General features: G+C 35.3%; 1 long non-coding RNA gene across 1 annotated transcript; it reads left to right on the top strand.

The window, feature by feature from the left end:
• The first annotated feature begins 6,035 nt into the window (after positions 1-6,035).
• LOC141372644 (uncharacterized) lies at positions 6,036-10,059 on the top strand. Its single transcript, XR_012378007.1, has 2 exons — positions 6,036-6,159; positions 9,932-10,059. It is a non-coding gene; the product is annotated as an uncharacterized lncRNA (long non-coding RNA).
• The last annotated feature ends 1,814 nt before the right edge of the window (positions 10,060-11,873 follow it).

The raw sequence follows: 11,873 nt of genomic DNA, 5'->3' as shown, positions 1-11,873 counted from the left end.
ACATCTGTCGTTTCCTGACTTGTTAATTTTAGCCATTCTGACTGGTGTGAGGTGGTATCTCATTGAGGTTTTGATTTGGATTTCCCTGATGCGGAGCGATGTTGAGCACTTTTTCATGTGTCTGTTGGCCATTTGGATGTCTTCTTTGGAAAAATGTCTGTTCATGTCTTCTGCCCATTTCTTGATTGGATTATTTGTTCTTTGGGTGTTGAGTTTGATAAGTTCTTTATAGATTTTGGATACTAGCCCTTTATCTGATAGGCAGTATGACCTCATCTTAACTAATGATACCTGCAATGACTCTTTTTCCAAATAAGGCCTTATTTTGAGGTATTAGGAGTTAGAACTTCAAAACCCATAACAAGAGGTCAATACAGTTTATGGTCAGTTTTAACAGATATACTTCCCATTGTTGCCTCATACTGTAAGTTTTTCTCTAAAATGCCATTGATTCAGAGAGAGCATACCTTTATGGGATTCTATCAAATTAATATAATTATGTTTTATTGACTTTTATGGGGAATAAATCCATTAGAAACTATGCTGAACACTTGACAGAAGGAAATAGTTATTGTACTTGGCAGCCTGCAATGTACATTATCTGGTAAAATATCAGCAATGCAGGCAATGTGCTTTGTAAGACAAATTCACCTAACACTTCTTTAATGTCCACATTTTCTAGTACTGCTGGTATTGTTTCTAGTACTGTTTTGCCTAGGCAATAGGAATATTTTTCTGGTGCTCCCAGAGCTAAGTTGTTTTTCTGTTAGAAGCAGTGTGAAACCAGGTTTAGAGTGTAGGCCTAGGAGCCAGAGACTCACGTCCAGCCTTACATCACTTGATGCTCTTGGGAATATCACAACTTTCTCAAGGTTTCAGCATTCTTTCTGTCAGATAAGATTTTGAACTAGGCTAGAGTTTGTACAGCTGTGCTCTTTGGGGCCTTAGAACCTCCAGAGGTCCAGTGAAAGGAGCAAAGAAGTAGAAGAACGGAGACCCTTCATATTCTGGCAGTTGCCATCCCTTTAACTCTCAGGCAATAGCTGTAAATTGTTTAGGTACTGGGGATCTGAGTATGATTTTGATCTAATGCTAAATGGTTGATTGAAAATCACTAGATTAAATTCCATGTTCCTTTCATGTTCTGAAATTCTATGTCACTTTCATTTGAATAGATATTATTTTTTTAAAGTTTTATTTTTTAAATTTTTAAAGATTTTATTTGTGTTACAGCGAGACAGAGAGAGCACAAGCAGGGGGAGGAGCAGAAGGGGAGGGAGAGGGACAGGAAGAGTTCCCACTGAGTAGGGAGCTCGAAGTGAGGTTCAATCCCAGGACTCCGAGATCATGACATGAGCCAAAGTCAGACACTTAACCGACTGAGTCACCCAGGTGCCCCTTGAGTAGATATTATTGTAAATCAAGGCTATGTATCATGGTTTTAAAAAGAAAGGAAACCTATAATTTCATTATATAGGATATTTTTATTTCTCAGAGATTTTCCAGTGTGTATTCTAAAAAATCATAGGTACATTAAACCTTATATATTGCCTTTCTTCAGCACTGTCATCATCATCTTTCATTTAACCCTACTCAATAAATAAATATTCTATTATTATTAGCAATAAAAATCTATTGTATATATATTATGTGCCAGATCCAGTCACAAATATTGGAATTAAAAATGAAAGCTCTACCTCAGATAGCCTGTAGCCTACTCAACGAGGCAGACAGGTAACCAGAACATTACACTATCATGTGGTTATGCATTGGATATTATGGAGCTACAAGGAAAAACATCTAACCCAAACTGAGTAGGAGTTGGGAAATAATTAGAGGTTTTTTTTTTAAGAGTTTAATTTCAATTGGGGAGACATTGGAGGCAATGGGGAAAAGGACATGGGAACATTGTAAAAGAGAAGAGGCAGATTGTCACTCCATCATCTTTTACCCATGGAGATGACACTTCAGAGATGAGAAATGGGTAGAATTGGAGGGATCTCAAAGCTCAACTTGATAACGACAATATATCCCTTGAATGTTTTGGGTCTAGTGTTGTGCCAAGCAAGAGTTTATTCAAGGAATAATCAGAGGAGGGGATGCTAGAATTGCATCCTGAGGATGTGACAGTTAGGAGAGGTAGGACGAGAGGAAGTAGAGAAGTAGTCTGTGCCAAAGCATAAAGACAAAAGACAAGCCAGCATATTTTGGTAACTATAGAACATTCTGTGGGGCTGGATGTAATCTGCGATGAGAAGAGTAGTGAGAGATTAGGATGGATAGGTAAGCAAGGGACAATTAATAAAGGGCCTTAAGAGTCCTGAGAAGGCTTTGGAATTTACCCTGGAGGCTCTAAGGAACTGTTTAAGGATTTTAAATTGGAATGACTGTATGATAAGATGTGTCTTCTCGAAAGCGCATACTAATTGTGATACAGAGATTGGGTTAGAGATAGGTTACACTGTAAGTACAAATATCAGTTGAGAACTTTTATAATTGTCCAGGAAAAACATTATGAGGGTCAAAACTAAGACAGTGGAAGTATAGCTGGAGAAAACCTAGACTTGGAAGATAGTTAAGTAGAAGACAGGAAAAGACATGGTGACATATTGGATATGAGAAAAGAGGAAAAAGAAGGAGTTAAGAGCTATTACTGTGTTCTGGCTTTTGCAGGTGAATAGATGTTATGGTGCCATCCACAGTAGTAAGGGATATCACAATAAGAGCACATACATTTTGGGAGATGGTCGGAAAGGTATGCATTTAGTTATAGCTGTATATTGACTTAAAGTTAGGGTGACCATATAAACTATTGTCCCACTATCACTCTGGTTTAAGGTGGAACAGTTAAATGGAGAGTTGGCTATGTGGCAAGAAGCACTGTGTAGAGGAAGAGCCCAAGTTTTAGGGTCACCTAGAACTGCATTTGAATCCTGTTGCTGTTCTTAGATTCTGTGTGTTTTGAGGATATAGTTTAACTTCTATGAACCTCAAATTCTTCACTATTAGTATGGAGGGTAAAAAATCAATCTCATAGGTTTTTTGGAGCATCAAATGAAGAAACTTAGATGAGCACATACTTGACATTCAATAAATAGTAGACTTTATTATATAAGGTCACCAGACAGATGAAGACTGGAAACTCTTGAATAGCCAGTGTCTTTATTGAAAGAAATAGAGGAATACACTAGGTACATCAAAGGAAATGGTTTAGGAAATCTTAGGTATGCTTATCATATTCATGTTCTAAATCCTATACAATCCTTGAAAGCCAAGGACTGTTTTTTATTTTTATTGAAACTATTATTGGATATATAGGTATAACAATGAGGATTACTCAAAATATACTATACTGCCATTCAACTTTGAAGTCAAAATTTTAGTCATGGAAATGATAGAAAATTCAAGGAATGATGCAAAATATACTTCTTCATAAATAAATAAAGAATTGATTTTGGGTGAAATTCTTTAACTATGGAATCTGCTTCCAAAACTTAATTTCATGTTTCCCTAAAATTGTGTGCAACAGAGACTCATTCTCTGAAGTAAAACTTGGCATAGGGCAGTGAAAACTTAGATGCTGTTTAACCACTTCATGGGGTATTTTTCCACCTTTGCTGTGTCATCTTTTAATTTTACTGTCATACAAAATTAGACAACTTTAGTAATAATACTGCCTTTCAGTGAATAAAGCTTTCTTCTTCTTTTTTTATCACATCATATAATTAAGAACCATTAACTACTGTTAGGGGATTTGGTTAAGTCATCTTTAAGTTCATGAAAACAAAATGAATGGCCTTTCATAATCTTAAAACAGTCATAGACTTTGGCAGGCAGTGAGAAGCTACTGTCGACAATTCTCCTAGAGTATTATTGCATTGTGGGATCTGAATCACAGATGTTTTGAAGACCTTATCAGTGTTTTTATGTAAACTTACTAAAAGGTTTTGGGTTTACAAAGCAACATTAGCTAGTTATAACAAGCTATTCATTGTTAAAAATCACTTTCTAGGGAGATGTTGTATTTTTAGTAGTGACAATTTGTGTGTTTTAAGAATGAAATGCACTGTTAAAACTAAGCAGAAATTAAAATCTAAATACAACTTTTAATGGCAGTATTTAGAACTATGTTTAGTTTTGCCCCCCCTTTTAAGGAAAGGAATAAAAAAGGGCTTTGTTGTTTCATAAGGCATGATAGACCTTTTTCCTACAATTGCAAAATGTATTTTCTAAAAATTTCTTCTGCTTCTCTATTACCTTATCTCCTCAACTTTGTTAAAGGAGATAATTTCTTTCTCATTGTACCACAGTATTGTGATAATATGCTTAATTTTAGGTTGTTGAAGATAGTAATTATTGAGATAATGTATTTTGTTTTAGCATGACTTAATGAGAAGAAGAATTGGTCAAATGTTGAAATGGGTCCAGAGAACATCTATGATGATGTCAGACCACTGGGTAAAATTTTGAGGACATCCAATCATTGCTGTCTCCTCTACTAGTCTTTAAAAATACAGTAAACAGTTCAGGTTACTTCATAGGTCATGGGCAAGTCTGATCTTGGTGGGAAGCAAAAGTATGAAGGAGACACATGCTCTCAGTAGAAAGAAAGAATCAGATGCCATATCAAGGGGGAAGTACAATTATTTGTCACTTAAAAGAATAGAAGTCATAACCTGGCATGTGAACCCTACCTAGTTAGTTCAAGGAATTAGAGATTTGTGCAATTTTCCTGAAGGAGCAAACAAATTCTATACATAGGCTTTAAAACAGCTTCAAGGTGATATTTATAAGAAGGTATTTTATCTTGTAAGAGGATTAGTTCCTTTCAAAGTATCTGTTAGGGGAAAAAAACTTTTACTTTATTTTTTAAAAAAGTTTATTTGAGAGAGAGAGAGAAAGAGAGAGAGGGTGGGCACTGGAGTTAGGGGAGGGGCAGAGGGAGAGAATCTTCAAGCAGACTCCCCACTGAATGGGAAGCTTGTCATGGGGCTCGATCCCACAACCCACGAGATCATGACCTGAGCCGAAACCAAGAATCAGACACTTAACCGACTGAGCCATCCAGGCACCCTGGGAAAAGAAACTTTTAAACAGAGATGTTTTAGAGCCTGAAAAATGCCAGCTTCTTTCCAATAGATGCTTGGATGTATAATGGGTCCGTCATGAATAACAAATCCCAAACTGGATTCATTGGCTTTCTCCCCCATCCTCCTAGGCTGTGTCTCTCCTAATCAGGCTGGACTTTTCCATCAAAACCCAAATCCAATAAATAACTGAGCCCTGTTAGTTCTACCTCTACGTATTGTTTTAGGCTCTCTCTTTACACTCACTACTTTTGCCCTTGTTGGGACCTTTTAAAAAAATCTCTCTCCCCTGGATTTTAAAAATATCTCCTGATATTTTTCTTCTGCCCCGACCTTCTCCAATGTATCGTTCATAACCTGGCCAGAATTCTTTTTCCAAAATGTTATGTATTATGTGGCTTTCTTCATTAAGACCCTTCACTCATTCTCCATTGAACACAGGATAATCTAAAACAAACAAACAAACAAACAAAACCTTAGCAAGGCACATGAAGTCCTCCATGAAGTGGTTCCTGTCCATACCCTTTGATGATCTCATCTATAGCCTGTTCCCTAGCAATATGCATCTATCTATATGATACTAATTGGAGCTTCAATAATTTACTATGTTGTTTTGTGCCTCCATGCTTTTGCCTATGATATTCCTTCTGCCTGGAATACCTTCTCTCTTTTTCCAACTTTCTTTGTTCTTGTTAGTCTCCATTGCGCATCTGGCAAAATCACATCCATTCTTTAAAATTCATTCTTTGAAATTCAAACTCCTTTGGGAAGATTCCCATGAACTTCTCCTCTGCTTGTCATTGTATCATTAGCACTAAACACATGATAATGTTCAATAATTGTTGCATAATAGTGATGGCGAAGTCATGGAATATACACTATGAGGTCACACATAATTCTTCACCTCAGTTTGGTTGGTTGATTCGTCTGTTGATTGAGAAGGATGTAGGAATTGTTTTATTTTTGCTTGTTGCTCTTGTATCAAAATTAAAAGATTTCTTTCTGGTCATGCTCAAAGACAGAAGAGATTGATGTAACTCACATTTAACTCAACCTGGTGTTAAATCCTGAGGTAATCCTAGAGTTTGGATATTGGGAAACTTTGACCTTGGAGGTCTTGATTGATATGTTGGAGTTTACAGACAGATGCAGGAGGACTGGGAATATTACTTTAAAATATTATTTAATTAAGTACCTAAAACATGCCTTATTATGTAGAAATAGTAAGTTTTTGTAGATTAATTGTAATGTATGTAGGGTTTTTTGTTTCAAATTTTTATTTAAATTCTAATTAGTTAACATATAGTGTAATATTGGTTGCAGGAGTAGAATTTAGTGACTCATCATTTACATGTAACACCCAGTGCTCAACACAAGTGCTCTCCTTAATACCCATCACCCTTTTAGCCCATCCCTTGCCCACCTCCCCTCCACTAAAGCTCAGTTTGTTCTCTATAGTTAAGAGTCTGTTTTCTGGTTTGCCTCTCTTTTTTTCCCTCCCCTTCCCCTATGTTCATATGTTTTGTTTCTTAAATTCCACATATGAGTGAAATCATATGATATTTGTCTTTCTCTAACTTATTTCACTTAGTATAATACCCTCTAGTCCCATCCACATCATGCAAATGGTGATTTCATTCTTTTTGATTACTGAATAATATTCACACATTCCATTACACACACACACACACACACACACACACACACACACACCACCTCTTCTTTATCTATTCGTCAGTTGATGGACATTTGGGCTTTTTCTATAATTTGGCTACTGTTAATAATGCTGCTATAAGCATTGGAGTGCATGTGTCCCTTCGAATCAGTATTTTTGTATACTTTGTATATTTTGTATACTAGTAGTGCAATTGCTGGGTCTTAAGGTGGTTCTATTTTTAACTTTTTGAGGAGCCTCCACACTGTTTTCTAGAGAGGCTGCACCCATTCGCATTCCCACCAACAGTTTGAGAGGGTTCCCCTTTCTCCACATCCTTGCCAATATCAGTTGTTTCCTGTGTTGTTAATTTTAGCCATTCTGATAGGTGTGAGGTGATATCTCATCATTGTTTTGATTTTTACTTCCCTGATGTTGAGTGATGTTGAATATCTTTTCATGTATCTGTTGGCCATATGGATGTCTTCTTTGGAAAAACGTTTATTCTTGTCTTCTGCCCATTTCTTAATTGGATCATTTGTTCTTTGGGTGTTCAGTTTGATAAGTTCTTTATGCATTTTAGATACTAACGCTTTATTTGATATGTCATTTGCAAATATCTTCTCCCACCCATAGGCTGCCTTTTAGTTTTGCTGATTCTTTACATTGTTGAGCAGAAGTTTTTTATCTTGATGAAGTCCCAATAGTTCATTTTTGCTTTTGTTTCCCTTGCCTCCAGAAACACGTCTAGTAAGAAGTTGCTACAGCCGAGGTCAAAGAGGTTGTTCTCCTATAGGATTTTGATGGTTTCTTATCTTACATTTAGATCTTTCATCCACTTTGAATTTATTTTTGTGTATGGTGTAAGAAAATGGTCCAGTTTCATTCTTCTGCATGTTGCTGTTCAGTTTTCCCAGCACCATTTTTTGAAGAGACTGTCTTTTTTCCATTGGATATTCTTTCCTGCTTTTCCAAGATTATTTGACCATATAGTTGTGGGACAATTTCTCGGTTTTCTATTTTGTTCCATTGAACTATGTATCTACGTTTGTGCCAGTACCATACTGTCTTGATGACTACAGCTTTGTAATATAACTGGAAGTCTAGAATTGTAATGCCTTCAGCTTTGGTTTTCTTTCTCAAGATTGCTTTGGCTATGCAGGGTCTTTTGTTGTTCCATAAAATTTTAGGATTGTTTGTTCTAGCTCTGTGAAAAATGTTGGTGGTATTTTGATAGGGATTACATTAAATATGTAGATTGCTTAGGGTAGCATAGACATTTTAACAATATTATTCTTCCAATCCATGAGCATAGAATGTTTTCCCATTTCTTTGTGTCATCTTCAATTACTTTCATAAGTATTCTATAGTTTCAGAGTACAAATCTTTTACCTCTTTGGTTAGGTTTATTCCTAGGTATCTTATGGTTTCTGGTGCAATTGTAAATGGGATCAGTTCCTTGATTTCTCTTTCTGCTGCTTCATTATTAGTGTATAAAAAGGCAACAGATTTCTGTACATTGATTTTATATCTTGCAACTTCGCTGAATTCATGTTTCATTTCTAGTCATTTTTTGGTGGAGTCTTTCAGGTTTTCTACATAGAGCATCATGTCATCTGCAAAGAGTGAAAGTTTGACTTCCTTGCTGATTTGGATGCCTTTTATTTCTTTTTGTTGTCTGACTGCTGAGGCTAGGACTTTCAGTACTGTGTTAAATAACAATGATGACAGTGGACATCCCTGTCTTGTTCCTGACCATTGAGGAAAAGCTCTCTCAGTTTTCCCCCATTGAGGATGATATTAGCCATAGGGTCTTTTGTATATGGCCTTTATGATGTTGAGATGTATTCCCTCTATCCCTATTTTGTTGTGGGTTTTTATCAAGAATGGATGCTGTATGTATATGTTTATCAACATACATACTAAAGAAAAATAATTGCTTTGGAGATGACCAGTACTATTAGCAGAGAACTGGAAAGATAAATAAAACATACTTAAAACATCATGGACTTTTTGAATGTAATGTGGTTACTGTTCTTTATTTTATTTTTGAGGAGACCTGCTTTAAATTATGATTCTTGAATTGTGATTGGCTTCCTTTTCTATAATCCTTTTTTTTCTTACTCAGATTACTTTATGTTAAAGAATTGTGTATAATGGTATGTGTGTGGCATAAATCTAATATATGTAATATTTAGTTGTAATATCTAATGATCATGTATTTAATTGTTTTTAGAACAATGGATATTTAGACCTTTGTAAGCATGGTAAATTTTTGTTACAGATGAGCCATAGTCTTTGAAAAATTGTCTTTTTGGTGGATGGGTTATAATATGGTGATTTTCTAATCATGTTATAGAGAGATACTGTGCTATGTCAAATAAAGTCTTGGAGTTTCTTTCTCCAGGATCTATAGGAACATTTTAAATAATCTTTCCTGAATACCACTTGTAAATTAAATAATTTCTCCCTTTCTCTCTCCCCCATATATAAACTCCATGCTTGTTATACATTTTAATGTAACAAAGTCAAATGAGTGGGAAGAAATATAGATAAAAACAGATAAAAATAGTAAAATCTAAAAGATGAAAGGTAGTGCAGATCATATTATTCTTTATTTTTCAAAAATAAAAATTATTTACTAAACCATGATTTTCATTTAGAAAGAATTACATTAAATGTATTAGTAACCATGTGAATAATAACCATAATGTAGATGATATTTTTCTAAAGAACTGAATGCTTTTAATAGGCACAGCTTCAAATATTAATGTAAAAAATAGAGAGAGCATGGTGTTACTGTAAAATTAAAGAAGCTTAGAATTGAAAATAATCTTGATATAGATTTCTAATCTTCACATTTGTTTTTATGGAATCTACAAAATTCAAAAATCTTTCTTCTATTTTGCTCCTATTTAATTACCGACCACTGAATAGTAGATAAAGAAGAAATCTGTGGTAGATTATTTGATTGTCCAAATATTTGGTACTTTTCTCTACTGGTCCCTTCGTTACTTGGCCCATTTCCACTAGGGGCCTTGACTATGTCAAGCTTAGCCAAATTATTTATTTCAACAATGAAATAAGTTACAATGAAATAATTAAGGGTACAAGTGATATATGACACTTCCATGCTGAAGTGTTAAAAGCCATTGCTTCATTCTCATCTTTCTTTTCCCTCTGCCACAAGATCTTCATGTTCCACAAAGGGCTGCTTATTCAGACTTGCATCCAGAATGAAGAGGACATTAAGCAGAGATGCAGCTCATCCGGGATAGGCATAAATGTGAGCAAGAAATAAACTTATTGTTTAACCCATATGACTTGGGATCATTTGTTACTATAGCATGACTTAGCCTAAGCTGGCTAAAACAGATGAAAATTTTAATAATGAAATGACAATTGATATAAATAAAAGTACATGCAAATTCTTTTTTTCAATGACATCAAAGTACAACTCAATGTCTTAATATAAAAAATAAATATATCTTCTAAAGTTAATTTTTAACACAAGTTTGTTCCAAAAAAGGAGATAGCTTACCCAAATATGATTTCTGTTGTGTTTTAATATCCCCTGAAAATGCAACTGGTTTCAAGCTAGAGTAAAAGTAATTTCATTTTGTGGGAAGTTTAAACAAGATTTTGAAAGATGTTATTGGTTGGAAACTGGAATTAAATGTAACCAAACAAAAATAATCTATCAATTGAAGTTAGATACCATAGTAAACAGGTAAGACGACTGTTAATGAAAGTTTGTACCAGTAGTTTCTTATTAGAAAGTGGATATTTGAATATGTGTGGAAATAATGAAAAATGAGTACAATTAAGTAAAGATACTTCACATAATAGAATATAACACAACCTTGGAAACAGAAAGATGTGAGAATGAGCATGCAACTTTCTGATGAATATGATAAAAGAATGGAAGAGAGACTGATATTATTATTATTATTATTATTATTATTATTATTGTTTGAGAGTGAGAGAGAGTGAGAAAGGTGGGGAGAGGGGCAGATGGAGGGGGAGAGGGGCAGATGGAGGGGGAGAGAGAGAATCTTAAGCAGTGGGCTCGATCTCACAACCCTGAAATCATGACCTGGGCCAAAATCAAAAGTCGGAACCTTAACTGACTGAGTCACCCAGGTGTCTGAGACTTTTTTGAGTAGTATGTCTTGTTCCAAAAACCCAAGATATATTTTAATCAATCAAGTACTTACCTGCCCTTTAAGTACACCTTCTTTTTAACTGCCCCCAAAGCCCTGAAAATCATTAAGGCTAAGGCGGGGGGGGCTAGTTTTACTTCCAGTACTAGGCATAGAGGGAACATGAAAATTCTTTCAGTTCACTAATGCCTTTGACTCCCTTGGCCAAATATTTGCCATGTCAGGCTTTATACTTTCTGCTGGATGCCTGTCTACTCTGAAATGATGAGTCCTTATATATATGTATGTATATATATATATATATATATATATATATATATATGCTTATATACCAGTCACTGTCATTATAGCACAACCACTGGGCCAGGGTGACTGAGTCTGGAAAGTCTTCCTATATCAATCACCACATAGTGTCCAACATATCACTCTCAGGAATGCCTTCAGTTTTTGTTCAAATTGAGCTAACACCTAGACTTCCTCTTCACTTTGGTACTCGTTGCTCTTTACTCCTAATGGACTCTGATTAGAGCCACCATGGTCCTGGACTTCCTATAAAAATGATCTATCATCTTCTTAGTAATAGCTCTACTTATAAAAGAATGGGACATATTTCACTAATAGTCAAAAAGCACAAGCTATTTTTTATATCAGTCTCTTTGGATCTCAGGTGCCTCATTTTATATTTGCATCCTATATCATATACAAACTAGCCAGGACTCAGCTATCCAGAGGGCAGCCATATTTTGAATCTATGTATTTGTAAAGAAGCAAACGTTAGGTATCGTGTGGTCTTTGAAGTGATGCCTCTTGACCTAAATTATCAGAATACACTTGGCTTGCTAAGAGGGATTGGGCTGAAATGCCCAGACATACTGGCCTCTCTATACATAGTTTGGTCAAAAGAGGTAAACCCTTTCCTCAAATACCCTCCTCTGTTTACTGCCATTATATTTCAGCCATCTGCATTTA

The sequence above is a fragment of the Callorhinus ursinus genome, unplaced genomic scaffold, assembly GCF_003265705.2.
Source record: "Callorhinus ursinus isolate GAN/ISIS: 27379988/994484 unplaced genomic scaffold, GSC_fseal_2.0 scaffold4, whole genome shotgun sequence".
Classification (NCBI taxonomy): Eukaryota; Metazoa; Chordata; class Mammalia; order Carnivora; family Otariidae; genus Callorhinus; species Callorhinus ursinus.
This window is presented reverse-complemented; position numbering and strand designations above follow the sequence as displayed.